We start from the raw sequence: 18,832 nt of genomic DNA on the forward strand, positions 1-18,832 counted from the left end.
TCAACGGTCTGATGTGTTTGGGTCAATCTCCTTCTCAGACAAAACTCTAAAAGTGCAGTGTTTGTTTCCATCCTCATCATCTGCAAGAAAAATGGTCTTTAACATTATTCTGAACGAGACACTGTTCATCCCTAAATCTTCAGTGCATTTTTAGGAAACTTTTTTTCTTTGTGGACCTTGCTCTCTCACTTCAGGTCTGGAGGAGAAGTTGATTCCAGACACCATCTTCTGGATCTTCTCTTCATTCTTCAGTATGTTGGACCTTACAGCACAAATCTTGTCCTGCTGGTCCCTGATCAGCTGCTCCAGCTCAGCTAGTTCTGACTTAAGGGGCTCCACTGCCCTGTCTGTCGCTCTGTCACACACACACACACACACACACACACACACACACACACACACACACACACACACACACACACACACACACACACACAAAGGGTTGATTAATTGCTTACATGCAATAACATAAAAACGGAATACAGTAACTTACAACAGTGTATAAGGGCCATTCTAGATGGCGGAGGGGGGGGGGGTAATATTCAAACTCTGAATTTCCGAGATTAAAGAAACTCACAAATTAGATAATGATAATGAGTCTTTAAGTGTGAGTGTGAGTGTGTTGTGTATGTGCCAACCCCACCTCTGCTCCTGCAGCAAGGCCTGTGCGTGCTCTTTGTTCTCCCGCCGCCAGGTCTGCAGTTCAGCCTGCATTGCGTCCATGTCCTCCTGTATGTAGTCCATGATCTTGCCCAAAGGCAGGGTGCTGCGGCACACCGTCTGGATGGAGGAGCGGAGCCGCTCGATCTCACGTGTCACCATGTCACGCTCCTTCTTGCGTGCTGCTTCAGACACCACGTTCTGGAAGAGGAGGTGATGAACACAATGGGTGAGGTTTAGGGGATGAAATCTTTGGTGCTGCCAATTTACAAAGAATATGAACATTAAATACAATTTGAGGAGCGTACATGTTGGTATTTGAGCAATCCGGTTAATTAAATTTCATCAGCAGGCATAGAAAGAAACAAAGATGTTTTCATTTAATCTGCATGGTTTAAACTTAACGCTGAATCAAACAGCTGTATGAACATACACAAAAATCACTTGTGTGTCCCTAGACCAAAAACTTTGCCAGTAAAGTCTCAAATGCTCAAACCCAAGCAGGCTGCATTTAGTGGTTTAGGATTTCAAGGCTAAAAATGTTAGGCAGGAATTCTACCAACCTAGCTGTATATATAAAGATCAAACGTGCGGCTGAATTGTGTTGGCCAAAGTTGGGGGACTGGTTGATGAAGGCCTCCAGTGTATGGTGTGTGGTTGGGGGGGGTTCACCATATCCAAATTACACTCAGTCCCTCGATGGCGTAAAGGAGGGGAAGGTATCAGGGAAGGACCTCCCTTGGCAGAGAGCAAATCCAAGGATGTTTGCTCAGCTGGGCTTCGCAAGGCCTCTGAGTGTGTGTGTGTGTGTGTGTGTGTGTGTGTGTGTGTGTGTGTGTATATAATGCAAAAGCACTCAGTATTGCAACCCCAAAGCCACACACACATAGACCGAGCATACAGTGGACACACACAGCCCCTCCGCGCTCTTGGTCTTTAAGTCTTGTTTATTTTAGTAACAGGCTTTGGCAGCAGGGTTATTTTACTTCAGTATTGAGTAACAACTACTACACTTATGCCTCCTTTCAAGTTCAACTCTTGGTCCAATTTATACTGTTTGGCTCCACAGATGGGAGCACCTGCCTTCATGAGGCAGCAGCAATCACATTTGCGACAGTGTGCAAACTAAATGACAGCTTCCTCTTCCAAACACACAATCTGTCACATATGCTTGGCATAGCTGGCACAAACAGTATAGCATGAGCCTTATCAAGCCATCTCTTCAGCGCAGTAATTACAGTTTCCAAAAGGCAGCTTGACTAGACAAGACACACACGGCAGGAATGACATCAAACGTCACTGCTCGCCATCATTTCTATACAGGAAGCACGTACACATTTCTGACAGCCTCACTCTTTGTTACGTATTTGTGGTGGTTCAAAAGTGTGAGGGTTGAAACGCCTCGGCCCAGCGGTCCCCTAACAAGGTGGGTGGCTTGTGGGTGGCTTTCCACTGGGCGCTGTAAACCCTGCAGCTAGACAAACACTCTACGGCTCATTCGACCTGCCTGGCTGCGGTCTGGTCTGCAGGGCCCAGACAGGACCCATGGCTTCAGTCTGTTTGCCGTCCCCTTGTTACCTCGCCCCTCACCCCCTCCTCCTTCTGTCGGAAAATAAAAATACTTGCCGTGAAAACATGACCCCTTGGTTCTTGTGCACTCTGTCCAGGTGGATATAAATCACAGCTTTATGGAGGTCTCCGTCGGGGTCTACGAGACCCGTGTGCTCCTAGTTTTCCTTCTTCTCACCCAGATCACAGAACAATATTTAGACGTGGTGACCGCAGAGGAGCAGGAGGTGAGAGAGGAGGAAGGTTTTCCCATTATCTCAGACAGTGATGAAAGCCCCAGGCAATGGGGAAGACACAGCCTCTGGCCGGCGCTAGAAAGGGCAGGTGGACCAATAGGGGACGGCTACGTGGTTTAAAGTGTTTAAACCTGCAGTATCGTCTTATCGTATCCTAAGATGTTTCTATCTCGTGGAAGTATAAATAAATACTTTCATTTTGTTTTGATCAACATTCATGCTGTTGGACGGCAACATACTTGTACTCTACAAACTCTGATTGACAGAATGAAATGATCATGAACGTATCACAACCCTGCATGGTACACTGCACTGTGGAATTCACACAGTCATCACATGCCTAATCAGCTTAATTAGGAAAAGCGTGCAAATATGTGATTTATGAACTGCTTTTGTGAGGCAAGAGGAAGACATTCTTCAGTCTCCTTTGACAAGAAAAACGGCGATGCATAGAGGGTGTCAGACGGAGCAACCTCTAGGGTATCATTAGCTGGGAAAACAATCTTTTAGACACTAGTTGACAACGAAGAGATTAGCTTCCATCATGAAGGAGAGAATCTTACTTCGTTCATTACTGTTCGTTAATCAGCTTCACCTTGGACAAAAAGGAGACGAGAGACAAATGCACAAACCTCTTATTAGAGCAGCTTGGCCCACAATCAAGTTTAATCAATCTAAGTTCAAGTTGTAGTGGCTCAGCAAGATCAAATGTCACTCTGTATGAACTCAAGTGAACCGCTCTGCTGTCGTCACAAACACAAACGTGCACTCAGCTCTGCAAGGTGTGTCTCCATCTCCCCTCCCAAACAAAGAAGAGTTGAATCTTACCCAATTGTCCCTCCCAGCTCCCTTACGGTCAAGATTTGCAAAGATAACAGAACTGAGGATTTATTCATCTCGTATCGTGCCTAACTTTAATGGATCGTAATATATTGGGTAGGGACTTAATCTGCATGTTCCGTTTCAAAATGTGACCTCCAGCAGGCTCGACAAGGCTTGTTTTGAGCTGAGCCGAATGCTGGAAATGCCTTTGCTACTGAAGTAGTTGTTGATCACTTCCGGCCCCTACCTGATGGTTAAGAGGAGTGAGGACTAAGCATAAAACAGTCAATCTAATAGGTTTTTAGAAATTGCGAATATATTAGGCTGATGGTTCCAGTTGTATGTGAGATTAACTGCGGGCGGACGGGACGGACGGACGGAGGGACGGACGATAGCCCCAGCCTTACGCCTGACAATACAAAATAAAAAAAGATTTATCAAAGGACGTACAGATGACTGAAGACCACATGCAACAACTTTAAAGCTTCTGGGAACAATTGTGGCTACTGCTCATCATTTAAAGTGATGCACATGGCAGTGGTTTTTACAAACAATGTGTTCCTGAGGATCTGAGGTGAGCCAGGGACCGAAGCATAGAATGAGAATTGCCTCTGGGCATTGTTTATGGGCTTCCTCGTCATATTTCATAGAAGGCCATTCAAAAGGCTGGCTAGATCATAAAAATAGCTTGGAGTCAGTGAGGTGAGGAGAAAAGCTTACGACCAGAGGTTACAGGATGTTGTTGTAAGGTCAATGTAGCTCCTTGGAGAGACAACTGAGATCACCACCCTGGGCTACGCGCGGGTGAACTAAAGAAAGCTTCCAAAGGGACCATTTCACTAACTAAAAATGGAAATTATGTTTAACAAAGGTGGATCATCATATAAACATTCTCATGGAGAGAACAAAGACATTTTGAAAGGTTTGAAGATATGGCTTTTGATGGTGGTGTGATAACAGATTGTGGGTGCTTGGTAGGGTATCCTCATGATCCTGACCAAATGACTCTAACAAGTCAATATGACCTCGACCAAAGTAATATGACTAATGGAATGCCACAGGGCCATTTCCTTATGCTTCCACCAAAAAACACTAGATGTTTATAAAGACACAGAGGTCTGCAGAGAGGAGTATTTATTTTCTTGACAATTCTGCAGAGAGTATTCTGGCCCTTCTCCTCCGTGACTCTCACTCAACAGCCATCCATTTGTATGCCACAGGGTTTATTTATACATTACAAACCTTCATCAAGGCTAATTTGATGGGGGGGGGGGGGGGAAGAGTACACAATATTCTTATGAAAACGCAGCTGCTGCAAGGGGCAGATTCTGTCTAAATAAAACGAGAACTATCTTGGAATAATATACAATACCACGAGGGGTCACGAGACGAGGAAGGGCATCCCCATAAATATACAGCAGATTCTTCACACACTGTGGTGGGACATAGTAAAATACAAACTGTTTAAGAATTCCCTTTATTTACATCAGAACAGTAATGGGGCAGCTAGGCACTGGCATTATAGCTCAATGAAATCGAAATGGTCTAAAGGCCAACATTTCTTTACTGGGTTGGATCTTAAATCAGGGACTCGTGACAGACGCAGTGTTCTGATAAACATCGGTGTTTAAGAAAATGAATGGCGGCAGATGAAATTTCAAACCTGTCATACCACATAGAATAAAGAATCTCAATATTTACATTTTTGAGTGCGTGTTTTACTGTGATTACAAGAAGAAGAAAAAAATGACTCCATTAAGCTGACCTCTCCACCCTTTCATGTCAGGAAGGAAGTCATTATAGTTCTTTATACAGCTGACGAGGCCAATAATGATGGAGGGTGGACTGAACAGTCCCTATGTGCAGACATAGCTGTTATAATGTGCTTGTGCAGACCATACAGGATACTCTGAAATGAAGCTTTGGAACCCCTGAAAACTGAGGAGGCTCTATTAAGGAAATTAGGATAAACTCTACAAGGCTGTGCTCCTGTTACACAAAGAGCCCCGCTATTTTAGATGTTTTCCCCGTGTGTGTCTGTGTACGTAAGTTTAGTTGGGAAGTGTTGTGGCTGCTGGAGATATGCTGGGCCTACAAATTCCTGTCAAGCTATTTCAGTTTGAGCTGAGACAACTTCAGGTGTGCGCTACGAGGGATGAGTCTGAGGCCGCAGTTAGGATCGGGGGCCTTCTTTGCATGAGTGACAGTCCAAAACAGTGCATCCATCAAAGTCAGGGTGGTCAGCTAGGAAGAGTATGCTTCAGTGAAGAGGACACCACCAAAGCAGACAGCGTAGGCCACCTCACACCGTGGACTACAGACCAAACTTTAAGGTTCACATTGATTCACACTCCAAATAACGATGAAAGACGCCTCTCTCTCTCTCTGGCTAATAAAATAAGCTGACAGAGGGGAATGCATGAGCAACAGCAGTAATGCGTCACCTTGAAGAAGACGGTTTATCGTGTCTAATATAAAGTCTAAATCAAAGAGAAGACGAGAGGAAAGAAGGAACTTCACAAGAAAACCTGACAACTGTGTGCATTGGAGTTTTGATGGAGGACGTTTAGAGACAACACAGGAACACCTCAAACTGGTTGTTCACACAAGGGGAAGGAGTTTGAACAGTCAGAACAAGATTGCCCTGTAAGCTAGTCCCTCAGATGGCAGAACTGTACACAACACAGAGAAATGTGTAATAAAAACAAAATGAAGATAAGATATTGAGAAACCCAGGAAAACAAGCTCATTTTGCTCCAGACATCTTGATGTGTGTATCAATGGTGTGTGTGGTCTGTTAGAGGCCATGCTTGCTTGTCTGGTTATTAGCCCTTCAGCCTCACTGAAGGGGGACATTTTTGTGGTTACAAGGCGGTGCAATTACACCTCTCCACTCCATTTGTTTATATCTTTCTTTTGATAATAACCAGTGTTGCGCTGGGCCTTTCACTGTGGTGAAAACATTTGCCCAGGAGAGCAACCTTGCAGAAAGAATGGCTGATAGAACGGATGGTGAGGTTTAACGCCAGCTCTGAGTCACTGATAAGGACGCGTTGAAGAGAACTAGCCTGATACTGCCCCCTAGTGGAGAAGCAAAAATAACTACTACAATAACTGTACATACCTGTTCTTTAGATTTGGGGGAGGATGGAGACAATTCATAGTCTTTCTTGGTCTCTAGGATCTTTTTCACAAGGCCGCCTGCAGAGCGACAAACAATGAGAGGAATAGTGAAAGATCTGTTTCCTTAATTCAGCAAGAAGACAATCATGAGAGAATGTGGCATCATTAAATAAGAAATAAGAAGGAACTAAAGGACAAACAGCTAAATAAATACAACATGTACCATGTTTGTCTTCACTGTCGAGTTCTTGTGCAGGCCCCTGAAATAGAAAAGAAAAAGAAGTAAATAACTATCCTGATGTTTTGTCGTGGTAATTGAACAACTCACTCTTCAAGTCACTTACCAGCTCCATCTCAGGAGCATCTGAAGGCGGAGGGACCGCCTCCTCCACGAGAAATTGCTCATCTTCATCCTCCTCATCCTCAGAAAGCTTCTTCCCATCCAGGATGACCGGCGCTGAGGGCTTGGCACTGGACAGCCTGGAAGACAGACAAAAAGCTTGACTCACATCGACACGTCATACTGCAAGGAGAGACGTGTTCCATCTCGTAGACACTTGTTACACTTGCTCCACCTGCTCCACTAGTACACAGTTACACACGCCATCTTCAGGCAGTGTGTTTGCTGCATTTTGTTTAAGTAGTGATGCATCTCTCCCACTGGCAGGGACCTGCGTTCACACCAGTGTTTGGCTTGTTTTGTTTTGTTTCCTGTGCCGTGTGCACCATATCAGGACTACAGTGGCAGCACAGTGCGGACGACTCCAAGTAACTCACTGAAGTTAAAGTTAACGATGACAACAACAGGGAGAAAGTAACAAGGGGACATTTTGGCCAGAATAGTTTGACTGACATGTTCAATATCGCTTGGTGCCTCGCCTTAAGTAAAAGATCAAATCTAACAAGAACATGTGACACAGGATTAAATTGGACATAAATTGCTGACACAAAGAATGTATTCACAAAGAATAGGAGGATTTGGTCGTTGCTACTATAAGCTAGACTTATGACATTATTGAATGTGTGTGGGGAAGTCACCTCTCAGCTGGGGTCACATCAGAGTAACTTTCCTGTTTCTTGACTCGGGGGGGCGCTGGGCGAGCGCTGCTGGGCCGTGGTATTCTCCTGTTGCTGTGGATTGAGATTGACAGCATTAAACACGTTATTGAAATAAGCTGTTTAAACTATCATTTTGGAACTCAGGTTTTTTTTCTTGACTTCTTTTACAAGCCAAATCCTCTGTTAACGGCTCTGAGAGTTTCCAAACGTCTACTTTGTGACAGCTACACTGAGTCATTCAGATTTCAGATTGATAATTGTTGCTTGGAACAATAAACTTCCCCAATGATAACAACAGTTAAACCTGTAACACAGCTGCCCAGCCAATCAATTGTCACTGATTAGTCAGTAAAACAACAGAACATTCATAATTATCCAAATTATTCAAGAGTTTAATCTATCGGAACTGATCCTGGATCGGGCCCAGGAAGAAACCTGAGTTTCAAAAGCAAAACCTCTCTGTGTAACCCAATTACATTCTACCACACCCTAAGAAATCATCACATTAACATCAACATATGAAATGTGTTTGTACAATACTGCATTATATTTCCACAAGTGTTGTATATGTACATGTTTGACATAAACGTAAGAGCAGCTTAAGGAGCGGAAGTGAGTTATTTGTTAATGTGACAAACAGCCAATGGGAGCCGTGCTTTTAGTAAGTGAAGAAGAAAGTTTGGTTAGTACCATGTACAGTATTTTAGCAAAGTGTTGGCAAAATGAGTAAAGGTTCAGTGTTGACTGTACGGACCTGGAGGCCAAGTCGGACGGCACTGAGGAGCCTACAGCGTCTCCATTTTCCTGGGGAGCAGGTCTCTGGGCTAATAGAGCATCTCCGTCTGTGAACGAACAACAATGATGGTAGTGATCTCCATTTAACATAGCAAAGGATTAGACTCGGTTTTGTGACAAAAACGAGAACGCAGACGACCTCCAACACTCGGAAACTCACACCAAAACTATCTAGATTGACAAACAGCACTACAGGGAGGAGAAACAAACACTTCTGATTTTAGGGTGAACTGTCCCTTTTACTCTTTTGATTATTTCTGCTAATCTCCTTTTCCCACCTACAACACGTTCATTTGCACACCTGGCTGTGTAAGGAGGGGGGAGGTTTCTTACTTTTTACCTTCTGTGCTCAGGGTGTCTTCTAAGAGAGGTTGGGCTGGGTCGGGAACTCTTGCTATTGTAAGCCTGTAAAGCCCTGAGACATTGTTCTGTTATTGAGCTTTACAAATAACTTGACTGACTTGTTCAGATACTTTAATAAAAGAAAAACCACTGAGCCACTCAATACTGAGGTAGAAGGTCATAACCAAGTATGGGTTATTTGGTTTACATTTGAGAGTGTTCACCTTCAATACTCTCTTCTCCATTATGTAACTTGAAATATATAATCCTTGAAATGCATTTTAGACCAAGTGCACCATCTCTCTTGTCATGTTCTTGTCTGAATGTTATAAACCTTTACACTCTTTTGTTGCCTGTAACTGCTCAAGAGAGATGAGATGAGAACAATTACCTCCTTCACTGTCAGATTCCTCTGTTGGAGAGCAGAAAAAGACAGGGCGTTAGTTTCCTTTCAACGCAACCATGGGAATCTTTTAGAGCAATATGCCACGTATGGAGTATGAAAAACAGCTCTAATAAACTCTGTATCTTTGTAATATTTATAGGGAGAACAATTCCTAATTGTCAGTTCTTTGAAGCTTTTATTGCTTCTGCCAACAGTAATCCTGGTGAGTCACTCCTATCTCCCACTAAAGGAAACTAGTCAGATTTTATTAGACAAGTCAACTGTAAAATCAATTTGAACGTACTAAAGAGCCCTTCTGTCAATGATTAAAGTGCTGTTATTGTATCTGTTTTAACCATGTGAAGATATGCCTCATTGGTGTAGGTGATTAAAATAGGGTTCAGGGGGGATAAATAGTTGAGGGGTTACCTTGACCTCCAATTTTGGGTCTCCGCCTCTGCCCTTTGGCAGATGATGGTCGAGGTATTCTAGCTGGACTATTCAGACTGAGGAGAGGGGCAAAGACAGCAGGAAAAGGAACACATCACTACCTGTTGGAATGATCTGAGGAAGCCCATCATGCACCTCTCTCTTTTGCAAACTATCATCATCATATGGTATAGTGCTATTAAAACATTCAGACAGACCTATCCATGCAAAATACAAACATTTTAAGTTATAATGCAAGAAGAGGAAAGTGCTGTTGTAGGGTAAACATACAGTATTGTGCCACTCAAATGACTTAAATATATAAAACACAATCGAAGTGTCGTACTAAAATACAAAAACATTGGACTTTAATGAAAAATACCAAGCAAAGCCTGTAAAGGACAAAATTGTGAATCTTAGAGTAAGCTCTTACCTGGTTCTCAACTGCTTCTGCAGGCTGCACAGGAAAAGAACAAAGCCATTACATTCATGCACTAAATAATAAATCATTTAAAATAGTCCTCACGTCTGTTATACACCAGACGCTTCGCCCCCCTACAGAACCCTGCATATATAATATATATATATATATATATATATATATATATATATATATATATATATATATATATATATATATTTATATATTTATATATAGCGCCAAATCACAACTCACTTTTCACATTGAACAGGAGCTCTTTTATTAAATAAACTAAACGCTTATGTTATTTATCTAATTTATGTGCACGTTTCCGTGTCTACTGCGTTGCTGCTTTGCGCATTCACATTCTCTCCCCTGCTCTGTTTCTCGAAGGGCGGGGCTCCGCTCCGACACACACACACACGCACGTGCACACACCTACAGTCAGACACAGAGCATAGGAAAGGAGGAGAGAACTGCAAAGTCAAAAATCAAACACATTCATTATAAATGGAGTGGGAAACACTTTACACTATTGCCCAAATTAGCACTAAACAAGTAGGCCATTGCAATAGTCACTACATTCTACCAAGAAATATACTTTATAGCTCTATTTCCTACTGACTGTTTCTGCAGGGTTGAATACCTCGTCATGTGTTCCTTGCAAGAATGAGGCGGCACAACAATAAAAAATAGAAACAAGTTTGACTTTTTAAAAAGCTGCATCTTTAATTTGACATGTAAAATCAGAGACCAACTCTTTTCGTGAATTGGCTGACTTGACATACAGGAAACTACACTTCCACACTATGATTGGCAGGTGATTAAATAAATGGTCCCAATGATGAGTGATTTTCTGCCTAAAGATGGAAACTTACCGCGGACATGAGTTTGGCTGTTTTGCTGGGCTCCGGGCTGGGTTTCTGCTGTGGTTCCTCTGATACTCTAGCCTAATCACAAACACAGACACAGAATGTAAATAATGGCATCTGTTGCTAACATTTAAGATGTGAGTGGGGTTAAGTGGCCTACCTTGCTATTGCCACTCTCTCCACTCTTGTTCCTCTCTTCCCGCTCTTTGTCTTTGTCTCTTTGTTTTTCCTTGTCTCTTTCTCGGTCCCTGCGAGAATCTGGCCTATTCCCTATCTCTTGTCTTTTCTTTGCCTTTGTCTCTCTCCTTGTCTTTTCCCCTTTCTCTGTCCCTCTCTCTGTCCCTGTCCCTATCTTTGACTCGTCCTTTGTCTTTATCCTTGTCTCGCTCCCGGTCGCGGCTCTTGTCTTTGGCGTGCTGGTCCTGCTCAGTGCGTTGGTGCTTGTCAGAGCGCTCCCTGTCACGGTGCTGCTCTTTCTCCCCGTCTCTGCGTCGGCTCTCCTGCTCTTTGGGCTGGTCTGGGTCCTTCTGCTCCCGGCTCCCGCTGCGGCTCTGTTATCGTTTTCTTCTCCTGGAATTGTTAATGCCAACATATAGGGTGAGGATTTCATTCCAACCACGGCTACATACTGGGAAACGTATCATTTGATCATCTCATTGTAACCAAGCCTGCAGCTCGCAAGGCTAAATGCTAAAAACAGACGGTAACTTACACATCAAATGTTGATGTGTAATTACTAGGCTGTGTACCGAATAGAAGCTTAAAAAGTTTCTAAGCTTCATTCAAAACGTTGACATTCAAATTCTAAATCACTATTCCAATGCTGCGCAGCTTCGTTTTTTCCTTTTGCATGCCTATTCAACCCTGTATCTCTGCCGTGTCGCAGATACAGATTAGGCAAATTCTACAAATAGTATAATACTGATAATAGTGTCCCGACCCCGGATAAGGGGTATCTGATGGATGGATGGATGATAATAGTATCTGATATATAATACTATTGGTATACTATATCAGTGGTGATTGTTTCCGACTTGTGCAATCCAAACACAGAAGAGTATTTCCAATAACTCTTTCATTATTAAGTCCATATGTCTAATTGTATTGAAGAAAGATCGACGTAATAATGTTACGAAATATCCAGCTTCAATCCATATTTGTTGGCATTTAACCTTTCAAAACCCTTGCTCTCACACAAAGGAGGCACGCACCTGTAGAAACCTAGCAGCAATCTAATGAAACTGACAAGTTATATTCATAAAAAAATGTTTTAATTAATAATTAATTTAATCCGATGACTCACGTATCATTTCCCTTTTGTTAGGGTGATCAAAGCTTCATTCAAAACCTCAAAAGAAGCTTTCGATGGCAAAAGAAAATGTCATTGGGTAGCGCCCTAGTAATAACGTATAACTGGAGAGCTATCTCACCTCTCTCTCCACATGACGTTCATGTTCCCTCCCTATTTTTCCTTGTTCCTGTGACCTGGAGGTGCCGGCCTTCGTCTTTATGTCCACCTTTTCTCCTGCAAGCACTCGCTTCACTGCATCGTCACTGGGCATCTGTAACACAAGTGCAGGAGAATCATTCAGTTTTAAAACAGCAATAATATCTATGAGTAATATCAACTGTTGAATATATAACAAGGAGGCTTTTTTATAGATTTGATTTGTGTGTGTGTAAAGTCTCCCAAGAACACAGACCTTGTTGATGCAGCACTTGGCCATGGCCTGCAGCAGTCATTGGTTTTCTCCGGCTCATGGCCGGCCCACAATACGCGCTGGCTTTGCCCCAAGGGGCTCGCCACTCACAGCAATCACCACATCGATCGCTTTCTGGAGGAAAACTATCTTAGAGTCCTTGTCCTAGAAAGAAAAAATGACGCCGTGATGATCAGGAGAGTGCACAGGAGAGATAAGAGAGAGGATGTGGTTGTGAAAGCAAAGGAACTCTAGTGGGAGTTGTTTTCCAACACAGTTTAGAATGATTGAACCCATGAGATGTGCATATCCTTACAGACACAAGTAACATGCTACAATTCTACATTGTGTGCCTCGTCGGGCGTAGTCTCCGATTCCTCTCCTTTCTTCACCAGGCTATTAAAATAAACTGAATATATTTTCCAATGCAATGTTTAATCTTGAAAAAAGTATTTGCTGCACATTATGAATGTGATTAAACTGTTTCTCTGGCGTCATTTTGAGCTTTCTGAACATGTAATCTAGCGATTGGGGAAGATCCCTAATCTGGAATGGCCAATGAGCAACATGCTGGCTTTTGTAAGGCAGCAGAAAGAGGAAATGTGACACATAGATTTATAACAAGGACTGCCTTCACAAAAAGGAAGAAACAAATACCCAGCCCTCCTTTGATTTAATTCTTGCCTTCTTGTATGCATGTCAAACAAACAGACCCTATTCCAGATAAATGGCCAGCTAAGCAGTGCTTCTCCATCAGGACTGCTGCATTTGAGAAGCCTGTGACATAAGGACGCTGGTGCAACCAACCAGACCTTCTGTGTGACATCTAATAATAGGCTGGCCTTTGCAGTGGTGATCCCTTTACTAGTGACATTTATATTCAGTGGCTCTTGCTCGGATGTATTTAGACAATTAATAAAATACATAATTATAAATAATTGACGTAAAATATAACAGACAAAGAGAGGTTGCTAATTGATTAAGAATCATGTGCCTTTCAGACAGAGGTGGGTACGTTAAGTCACAAGTAAGTCTCAAGTCTTTGCACTCAAGTCAAGTCCCACTTCCTTAACTTTGAGTCCTAAACAAGTCATAATGCCATCTTCACCAAATGTATTGGCATTTTTCGACCTGCATGTTTTGCATACTGTGATTCCTTTTCTTGTTGATCATGGCATAGTTTTTGTACACAAACAAAATGATCTTTGGTATAATTTTCTCTGTATTACACTCAGTAACGTAACGTTAGTTCTTCATGGTTCTCTCCTGCAACTTGATTGGAAGCTGTCGGATTGGTTCAAACAAAGTGGAATTAAGTGTTAACTTGCTGGGAATGAATAGCATTAATGTTAGGTGATTATACATGAATTGATTTGTGGCACACTTTTTAAATAACTTAATATTTCATCTTTCAAGATCAAGTGAAGTCACAAGTCTTTTTGTATTTCATTTTCTCAAGTCCAAAACCAACCTGTACCGAAACACAGAAAGTAAACTGCTATTTAGCGCGGGGTAGCAGCCTGCGCCGATCTCAATCCTCTCAAGTGCAGGGCTGCAGGGGACTCAAGGTTGACTCAATTGTATTGCGATTGGCACACTTTTCTACACTGACACATACAACAACAAAAGTCATTTAGACAATGACGTCACAACATTGTACTCAGGTACGGAACTACTTTACTGATGTGAAAGCTGAGCGATGACGAAGTGGAGAGGGAGGGCAATCATTCTCGGGCACGGTAAAAATCTAATTGGACCTCATTTTAAAACGCCCTGAGCAACACAGAGAGAAAATGTATACTATTATCTATAATAGATGTTACTTGTTGTCATGCTCTCCTCTCAGGTCTACCTGAATCAAGTCATATGTCATCGATTGTTAGTTTTCATATTGATTTTAAAAATCTGTGACTGTCTTTCAACAAAATATCTGAAATAGGCCTTTTTATGTGTGAACTGGGAGGAACCCTCAGGCACATCTTTGGGGGGATTCTCTCTTGACTCAATATCTACAGGTTACCTACACTTGTAAATAAACTTGTTGCACCTGGAAAAGATTCCAGAAGGGCATAACAAAACAATGCTAAGTCTAAATGCAACAACCACAAATGAACATTATTTGATTACAGTAACTGCCTGTTGAAAGACATCCAGTTTTGAACAGTGACAAAGCCTAGCATCTTCTATCTAGTATGGATTTAGGGTCAGCAGCTCTCAAACAGCAGACATGAGTTCTGTCACCTTGGCAGCCCTCTCAGTCATGTCCTGCCAGATTCTCTCACTCAGTGAGTCACACAGGCAGCGTGTAGAGTTACTCCCACACTGCCCTCAGACTGTCCCATGTAACGCACAGATGATCTCATGCACAATAAGGCTGCTGCTTAGGACATTAACATATATTCTGTACACAAGCAAGCACATTAACAGAGACAAATAAGTGAGGGGAACACTATTAGCCAAATAATAGTGGTATCAGTTTTGTGTAGCGGGGGACCAGAGGTTACAAAGGTTCAACCAGGTGGACAGAGTGGTCAACTTACCTTTACATTATCTGATTTCATTTCATTTTCTTCGTACAGGCCTTTCATAAAACCAGTGGTCCTGATGACCTGAAAGTGGTGAGAAATAAAAGGGTTCACACTCAGTTATATATTAACCCTTTCATATACCTAAAACATGAAAAATACATCCGTAACCACTATTGGGCATCTAATGTATACTACTGCATCAGCTCCTAAATTGGCTGACGTACATTAAGTCCTCATTTCTGAAATATTTTTATGAATTCTTGAAAATAACATTCTAGCCTTAATAGTCCAGTTCAAGAGTATATGCTTTATTATATATGGTGAACAATTCAGTTGTTTGATAGGCCAGTCCTGCAGTCAAACACACTGCACATATATGATAAACCTACATTCAATATTAGACTTCAGAACAGGAAAAGAGTAAAAAATTAGAATCTCACATCTGTTTAGAAAAGTGAAAGAGATTGTACTGGCTGACACCTGTGTCAAAGGATTCTGTTGTGTGTAAAAATGTAGTAATGGAAAAGAAAGATTATGTAGTTGGGATAAAGTTGTTTATTAATACAGATCAGATAAGAGTTTGATCTGACATTTAATATACTGTATGTCCATTGACAAAGGGTAATACGTATGTAATAGGCTCCTGGCACTAGCACTGTTGCGTTGTTTCCCATATTATTTTATGTAGCACTTCTAACTACCTATTTCATCTATTTTAACTAGGCTACTACTACTATGCATTTCTTCTACCAGTGTTTGTGTTAATTCATTAATTGATGATTGTATGAATTTCAAGTTCCGTCTGATTTGTCTCAATAATATAAAATAGATAATGAATTAGAACACAAAATCTGTCACAGTTCAGTTTCCAAAGCTGACCAGATGATGGTGCTGTCGGCATTATCAAATAGAAGTTTTTTGTTCTAACCTTCTTCATAAAACTACTTGGATGAGGCATCCAAATGCCCACATGATTATACAATCAGAAAATGTAGGACATTTAAGCTATGAAGGTAGAGGTTTCTATCTAGCCCACACTCTCTCAAGTTATCTATGAATAACAACTCTCTTTATAACATGTAACTGATTCAGTCCCCACGTGATTTATCACCTCTAAAGTGTACACAAAGTAGATCAAAAAACAAATGCTTGAGATTAGTAGAAGCTGACCCTTGTGTGCACCTAACCTGAGAGTAACAGCTGCTGTGGCAACACGCATTTAAAAAGGCTTCAATTATATCTGTAACTTGCTCACATATTATATGTGTACCTCCACTTTGAGTCCATGAACGGTAACTACATCTAAATTGATCTAAAGTACACATTGATGAATTATATCTTAACGTAACTCTTAGTGTTATTAAACAACGCAGCTGCAATAAGCTGCTCAGCATCCGTGATCTCAACTTGACGGATTCGAAGAACCAGACACATTTAGCCAACTTAGTACTTCCAGCCGTCTCAATTTAGTTAGCTAACCAATAGTGGGCACAATTGGTTTGATCCCTGCGTGTGCCCAGGTCGTGCCTAGCAACTAGATGACGCCGTATACACGACTAGCTAGCGATCTAGCTAACCCACCATATTAACTTTGTAGGCAACCTAACATTGTATTGCTAGTGAACATTAGCAACCATGTATTGGGTTGATGGTCGACCTAAATTATTTAACTGCTTGGCAAAAGCTTAATCATATAACGGCAGATGGCTACAGAAAAGTTGTGGAGGCAGGAACGTTTCTGCGAAGTTAATGTTAGCTAACTTACTTGGTTAGCACAGTTCATGCTAACTTTGTTATATTAGCCAGCTAACTGTCTCGCTTGTCTGTATTTTTAAATTACATAGGTCCAGTTGGCTTTATCTTTTTCATAAATATGGGCAAACGTGGCTCATGGTGCTAGTTAAACAAAAGTCAGCTCGCTAACGTTTTTTTGTAACGTTAGCATATCAGTCTCACCTCACTGAAGATGTCGTGAAGGTATCGAAACGGCGGCTTGCTTAGCAGTTTCTCCGTGAGAGGCGGTTTCTTTATCACTTTGCCCAGCGTGTCCTGGGTCTTTTTCACCAGTGCCCCCATTCATAGCAGCAGTCGGAAGTAAAGCTTAAAGCTTAAACGCAGAAGACACAGCAAAAAGTAGTATGGAGTGAAAGAAACTACTGGTTTTGTCGCCTGGTTGCTATGTCAATATTCTGCAATCCCACAGTGCATCATTACTGACGACTGCGCCTGCGCTGAGGGTTACGGTTGCTAAGCACTGCATGTGTCCATGGCAACAGCTAACAATCTGCCAACAAAGCTGCAGTTCAGTACATACAGTCAGACAGACAGGACAGTCAGACAGTCAGTCAGACAGACAAGGACAGACAGACAGACAGACAGACAGACAGAAGACGGATTACACCAAAGCATATATTATATAATATATTATATATAAAGTTATTCTATTTGTTAGTTTTGATGTAATGTACTGTATTGGGTTAAGAAATGTCTTATGTATCACAATCAGAATCAGCTTTAAACGCCAAGTAAGTGTCTAGACATTTACATACAAGGTATTTTGCTGCTCTCTCAATGTATATACACAGAAATAGACAGCTAAAAACAAAGGACAAACAAGCTGAACAAAAAATAAAATAAAGACTTGACTACTATGTACAGATATAAATACACATTAAAAGTAAAAGCGTATAAAAGAAAAGCGTGCTGGAATAAATATGGAATGATTAATGTACAGTAACAGGTTGCTTATATACATATATATATATATTATATATATTTATATATATTGCTTATATATATATACTTATGTACGTGGATAAGCCAGTCGTGTATACAGCAATGCTTACATTTATATTGATAGTGATGATATTACATGTCACAGAACAGTTAGTATTTAAATCTATGAAATATATGTACAGTATGTGTGATGTGTGCAACAGCGTATTGCTGAGCCCTCTAGTGGTTATCTAGTATAAGTAGATTGCAGAGCCAGATGCATCGTCACAAATGAAAGTTTGTGAATTTGACTTCAATTTAATTATAATTATATTCAATTTAACTTCCACATTACAAGTATGACTTTCTTATTTTTGATGTCACACTGAGACCCCATGTAACAAGTCTGTGTTCGATGAGAGCCAGCTAGAATCAATGAGTCTGTATCTCTCAGTTTTAGCCGCAGTTCAAACAATGTGTGTGATTCAGTTGCTGGTTAGTCGTCTTTATTTATAGCATTCGACTCTGATATACCTGTTTGGTGCGTTCAGTTAAAAGGAAACACCTCTGACAAAAGAGCAGGTATATCGAAGGGGTAACTTCACATGCTTGTTGTTTCATGCTGTCAAGGTAAGACTTCTATTTAATGGGACTTCAGGGGACAAAACCTCTTGATTTATGAATGAATATTTCTTTTAAAAATACATAGTGCCTTTTCATATTAGCTAGAGGCCTCCTATAGTTACAAGCATGTTACTTAAAAAAGGTTGTGCATATTTAGTGACGTTTTAATCCTACTCTTTAACGCTGATTGTTTTTTTAAAGGTATAGTAATTGTACAGTGATGTATTGTATCAGTTTGTGTTTAAATAATACAAAGACTCATTCAGTTAATCAACAGTGCATTAAAACTTTGCCTTTATATTTTCATTACATCTGATCACAAGCTCACAAAAATATTCTAACATGGTAGCAGCTGGAGCTTTTAATGATAGCAGATTATATATGAATATAACGTTTTAGGAATTATTTCAGCCTTGTCAAGCTTGTTTTGGTGAGTTGGCATTGCAGAGGAAAACATGAAGCGCAGATATCTTCTACGTGCGCTGTTTGCAAACTGTGTGATTGCAATGGATCAATGATCTAATTGTCTTTTCTATAAATAGAAAATGATAA

At 41.2% G+C, this 18,832-nt stretch overlaps 1 protein-coding gene and 1 pseudogene across 1 annotated transcript in view; one reads left to right on the top strand and one right to left on the bottom strand.

Annotated features, from left to right (window-relative positions):
- On the bottom strand, nt 1-17,017 carry LOC115026498 (TRAF3-interacting protein 1-like; annotated as a pseudogene).
- LOC115026501 (anterior gradient protein 3-like) overlaps nt 16,116-18,832 on the top strand; it is a 14,440-nt gene continuing 11,723 nt past the window's right edge. The window contains exon 1 of the mRNA XM_029459347.1: nt 16,116-16,233. The gene's annotated coding sequence lies outside the window, so the exon portion shown is untranslated. The remainder of the gene's footprint in view (nt 16,234-18,832) is intronic.

This window comes from Cottoperca gobio, chromosome 21 (genome assembly GCF_900634415.1).
Source record: "Cottoperca gobio chromosome 21, fCotGob3.1, whole genome shotgun sequence".
NCBI classification, from domain to species: domain Eukaryota; kingdom Metazoa; phylum Chordata; class Actinopteri; order Perciformes; family Bovichtidae; genus Cottoperca; species Cottoperca gobio.